Below are 5,944 nucleotides of genomic sequence, written 5' to 3'. Positions count from 1 at the left end.
TACCCATAGATTTACTTTCTGACATACAGCTGAATGTGGAATTCCATTCTCACATTTAAAAGTCAGCTGGATTGCACAGTTCAGATGAATTTGTTTTGTTCTTAAGCTTTCCACATTGAAGATGTAAGTAGTCATCTGAAAGCATCAGGTTTGATTACAACCACATAATGCATGTCTTTCTTAAGTATTGGTGTTACACAAATGGTTCTTATTTTGGAAGGAGAGGTGGCAGGTAAAGGAGGGAAAGGAGAGAGAGTTCATAGTTGCTGAGACCTCAGGACAGAGACACAGTGAGAGAAGCCAAGGATGTCAGCTAGTGAGGACAACTCCCTAAGCACACTGCTAAGCAGGCTAGGGGACCTTGTAGCACCCCCTTCCCCTCCCACTGGCTGGTCTCTTCCACTGGCTCTAGTTGCTGGCTGGCCCTGAACTACTCTCAATTGGAAGGACCGGGACTCAGTGCAGGACCCAGGTTGTTCACACACAGGCGTTGGAGCTCAGAAGCAACGGCCCAGGCCCTGGCCCTGGGTATGTGCCAAACACAGTGTGTAGGAACAGGCAACCGTGTCCTAAGGAGGAGACCTGGTGACTTATAGCCTCTGAAGTCTCTTGACAGCTCTGCAGAGTAAAATCCTCAATTCATCAAGTGAAACAGTAAAGTGCCAGATTTTAGGCCCATTTTCATTATAAAATTCAGGGAGGGTGGTAAACACAGCATCTCACTGTTACTTATGCCAAGGAACAAACAGATAAATGCAAGGCAGAGACGGGGACACACACATGACAAAGGTCTGAGGAGCGCCCGTGTCCTCACTGCGAGCACAGCCTCTGTCATCCGGTCCACCTTTCCTGAATCCAAAGCCACTTTTATCTTGTTTTGTGTCTTCTGCAATGTCCGCACGAAGTGACTGATCACCCAACCATGCACCATCATATGTCAAGCCTTCATTATGGGAATCCACCTCATCAAATTCTACATAGCAGAATTTGTCTGTGTTTTTGTCTCTGACTAGCAGTACACTCCTTATGCTGAGATCCTTAAAGATAGCATCTGTGTCGCCCTGAACTGTATTAAAAGGTAGATTTCCTACATATGCTGTGTAGCGGGGCTCTGTGGGCATCTCCTTCTGGCTATGGGAACCATGGCCACAAGCACTGCCGCAGGACCCTCTGCCGTGCCAGAGCTGCTGTAGGACCTATTATGGTAGCTGTCACCAGAGTCTGCCATTTGCCTTCTCCTCTGGGAGAGGAACCAGTATCATACTGTTTTGATGACTATAGCTTTATAGGATAGCTTGAATCAAGAGGAATGATATCCCCTGCCTTGTTCTTTCTCAAGGTTGCTTTGGCTATTTGGAATCTTTTGCAGTTTCATATAAATCTTATGAGTGCTTTTTCTGACATCTGTAAAAAATACCATTGGAATCTTGATAGAGATTGCATTGAATCTATAGGTGGCTTTTGGTAGTATTGACATTTTAACAATATTAATTCTTCTAATCTATGAATATGGGATGCGTTTCCATTTATTTGTATCTTTGATTTTTTTTCATCAATGACTTATAGTTTTCAGCATAGATATCTTTCATCCCTCCTAGAAATTGAGACTAACTATTATTGTAATTACTGGAAAGAAAATTCTTTCAATATCAGATGGACTTCAATTCTTGGCTTTCAACAAATGACAAGGAAGGAGACTTAATAAAGTTGTCATCCAATAGATTATTAACATTTTAATTTTTTTGATGATTTTTGATATTTGTCAGATAAATCAGAACAAATGGGATGTATATATATACACACACACTACAAATGTACATGCATATATGTGTGTGTTTGCATATACATATATATGTATATATCATGAGATTTATTGCAAAAAGTTGATTTGTATGATTGTAAGGCCTAGTTAGGCAAGTCTGAAATCTGTAAGGCAAACCTTCAGACTAGAAACTCTAAGGCAGGAATTGATATTGCACTTTTTAAGTGGAACTTCTGAATTACTTCTTCCTCAGGTATATCTCAGTTTATCAATGAGAAGCTCCTTTACATAAAATCAACTGATGGTAAAGAAGATATCCAGATGCCCAACAGACACATGAAACGATGCTCAATGTCACTGATCATCAGGGAAATACAAATCAAAGCCACACTGAGATACCACCTCACCCTGGTCAGAGTAGCTAAAATGAACAAATCAAGACTATAGATGCTGGCAAAGATGTGGAGAAAAGGGAACCCTCTTGCACTGTTGGAAGGGATGCAAACTGGTGCAGCCGCTCTGGAAAACAGTGTGGATGTTCCTCAAAAAACTAAAAATAGAACTACCCTATGACCCAGCAATAGCACTGCTAAGAATTTATCCAAGGGATACAGGAGTGCTGATGCATAGGGGGCACATGTACTCCAATGTTTATAGTAGTGCTTTCAACAATGGCTACATTGTGGAAAGAACCTAAATGTCCATCAACGGATGAATGGATAAAGAAGATGTGGCTTATATATACAATGGAATACTACTTGGCATTGAGAAAGAATGAAATCCTGCCATTTGCAGCAACATGGATGGAACTGGAGGGTATTATGCTAAGTGAAATAAGTCGGTCAGAGAAAGACAGATACCGTATGTTTTCACTCATATGTGGAACTTGAGAAACTTAACAGAAGACCATGGGGGAAGGGAAGGGGAAAAAGTAGTTACAAATAGAGAGGGAGGTAGGCAAACCATGAGACTCTTAAATACAGAGAACAAATTGAGGGTTGATGGGGGGTGGAGGGAGGGGAAAGGGGGTGATGGGCATTGAGGAAGGGCACTTGTTGGGATGAGCACTGGGTGTTGTATGGAAGTCAATTTGACAATCAGTTACAAAAAACAAAAATAAAAAAAATAAAAGGAGTCCTTATCCCACATAATGAAGATATTTCATTTTGGGACTTCACATAATCTGTGTTCTTTTTTTTTTTGTTGTTTATTTATTTTTGAGAGAGAGAGAGGCAGACAGAGTGCAAGTGGGGAGGGGCAGAGAGAGAGAGAGAGGGAGACACAAAATCTGAAGCAGGCTCCAGGCTGTCAGCACAGAGCCCGACAAGGGGCTTGAGCCCCTGAACCGTGAGATCATGACCTGAGCTGAAGTCAGACACTCAACCGACTAAGCCACCCAGGCGCTCTGTCACATAATCTATGTTCTTTTGGGAATATTCTTTTGTAATAAAAATGTTATTTTTATTAAAAATTTCAAAAAATAGTCAATTGATGGTAGATATTAATCACATGTATAAAATACCTATTCAGCAACACCTATATTCATTTGATGAAGTAGCTGGGTAGCATAGGCCTATCTAAGTTGACATATAAAACCGATCATTGCACATACCAACCTCAGTAAATTAATATATCAATATAGTGTTGTGTTAAGAAGGTGTCTGAGGCTACAGTTTAATCCAGCAGAGAAAAGTGCCTTAATCTATTAGTGCAATACATATATATGCTGTGTTTGTTTAATTTGTGTTATTTAATGTGTATTGAAATAGATTGTGAATTTGCAAAAGAGAGGTTTACAAATAAACTTTATTGGATGAGTTCAAGTGACTCTAATGTCATCATGAAGAACATGGAGCTTGCACTTGTGGAAGCACTAAAAGGTGAAAGCCAGTACTTGTCATCAAAGAACATAGCTTAATTTGTTGATAGGTAGGTAGCTCCAAAGGCATAATGGTGTTTAGGAGAATACCTCTTTAGTTAGTAACTGTCAGATAAATTATCCAGGGGACAAACACTAGAAGACTCAGATGGAAGGAGAAGTTTCTTTGAGAGAGAGCGTGGCAAGAGAAATGTTTATTGAAATGAAATTAGTAAATAAACTTAAAAAAAAGAGAAATAAAATTAGAATTGGGCTTTTAATCTAGGGAGGTGGAAATATGGTGTCCTGGATGTTTGTGGGAGTGAGGTTGGGAGGAGAAAGGCATGATGTGAACAAAAGCACTGGTGCAGAAACACAAAGAACATTCAGGCACTGATGAAAACAGTTGGCTTATGGAAGCATGAGGCCAGGATAGCCATAGTTTTAGAGTTTTAGAATATGGAGGAAACACAAACTGATTAATTTTACAGAATAAGAAACTAAAATCTATTTCTTTTGTTTTCTAAAATTTAAGCATTTCACTAAAGGAAAATCCATGATTAAAACACAGTTCCCTTGGGAGTTTTTGTGGCTCTTTTCTTTTTATCAATAATGGCAGTTTTATAATAGGCATCTACTCTGGACAAGTACCAGTACTTGCTTTGAATGCCACAATGAAACAATATTTGTGGACACATTTGGTTTCTTAGAAAACGGTCTTTGATTGATTAGCAAGGGGCCAAGGATATGAAAGTAATCTCATCCTTGCCAGACATCTGCTATCACTATCCTTGAGGTATGTGCTTAGGTAAGAGAAAAATAGAATGAGATTATTCTAATTTTTTTTGTTTGAAAATTATACGGATGATTGTTGAATAGGAAAAATAATGATAAAAGCATTATTTTAGGAAAATTAACTTGGTGGCAGTTTTTAAGTGATTTTAAAAGATATCAGGCACTTCTGAAATTGGAATTCTAGTAGGAGTGTTACTCTGTAGTGTGAAGCTTGAGTTGATGAGAGAGTGAACAGAGTTCTGGCATTTGGATCAGAGGCACCACCTGTAAGAAAAGTAAATGAAAATCTAAATTCGATTCGTTTCTCCACTCTATATCCAGTGCCTAATAAAATACCTGGGACATAGTTAAAGCTTACTTACTTTTTTAAAAATTAAAATCCAGGTACAGAAACTTATTTCCACAAAGGAAAACTAGGGAAAATAGAAACTATCCTATCCTGCTAGTGAAGGCAGTCAGTGTAGCCGATATTACCCAGATTAAAAACTAGTTCAGAAAGACACATTTTTTATTCAAAAATAGACCATATAATCCAAAGCATGTATCACATTAACTGATTAATAAAGATAATAAATCAAATAGATCTGTGATCGGCTTCACTTTTGTGTTGTTAAGCATATTCTAGAAAGCTGAAACTAGTTCACCATATCCCTAGGTATTCAAGATTAACTACTACTAAACATATTTCTAAGGAACATACAAAAATAATTTATAATACATATTATAATAAAACTATCAAAACAACTATTTCCAAAATCATATATATATATCACTCCCAGGAGATTTGCAGTTGCCATTAGATAAACAGTTTGCTGGGGCTAGGGAGGAGAGAAGTTACATGCCTGAGGCTCTGTTCCCACTTCAGAGGCTGATGGCAGCCATTTGCCTATGAAGGCAAAACACCATCACCCAAATTATTGTAACTGTCTCAGTCATGGCTCAGCTCCAGAACTCTTCTCCAGAACAAGTAAGACCCAGGACATTCTCACCAAGCATGAGTTTGGGAGGTTGGGCCTGGCATGCAATTAATTACATGCTGATATTATCTGCAGATAAAAGATCTTGCTGCACATGGAGATATAGATAAGTACATCTAAGGCAAAGCTGGAGTTGAGAAACAAATGTCCCAAGGAAGCATTTTATCAAATAGCCCAAGCTGATGGGCATAGGTGTTGGATGGTACACAGAAGGGAAATGGGGTAAGAAGGGCATAGTGGAAATTCAGAACAGAGTCTCCCTTTGATACCAGTTTGATAAATGCCACACACACACACACCAAAAAAAAAAAAATCACAAAATGAAGTAACTGAAATTCCTGAATGCTGCCCAGAGCATGGCAATAGACAATTCTCAGCCTTGCAGTAGAGACTGTTGAGGTTGGGGAGGACTTTGCACAGGAAGCAGGTTGCTGCCTCAGTCCAGGCTCTCAGAGCAGAGCTACAGTTCCCATGGAAGGGTCTTAGGGAGACCAGTATAGGCCTTTCACCTATGGAGACCCAGAAATTGGATCCTCATCAATTAAAAATTGG

The 5,944-nt window shown here is 39.1% G+C and overlaps 1 pseudogene; it reads right to left on the bottom strand.

Annotated features, from left to right (window-relative positions):
• Window positions 1-603: 603 nt before the first annotated feature.
• Window positions 604-4,773, bottom strand: LOC128314537 (eukaryotic translation initiation factor 4H-like; annotated as a pseudogene).
• Window positions 4,774-5,944: the final 1,171 nt, after the last annotated feature.

Source organism: Acinonyx jubatus, chromosome B1 (assembly GCF_027475565.1).
Source record: "Acinonyx jubatus isolate Ajub_Pintada_27869175 chromosome B1, VMU_Ajub_asm_v1.0, whole genome shotgun sequence".
NCBI lineage: Eukaryota > Metazoa > Chordata > Mammalia > Carnivora > Felidae > Acinonyx > Acinonyx jubatus.
Note: the sequence above shows the minus strand (reverse complement) of the source record. Positions and strands in the feature narration are given on the sequence as shown.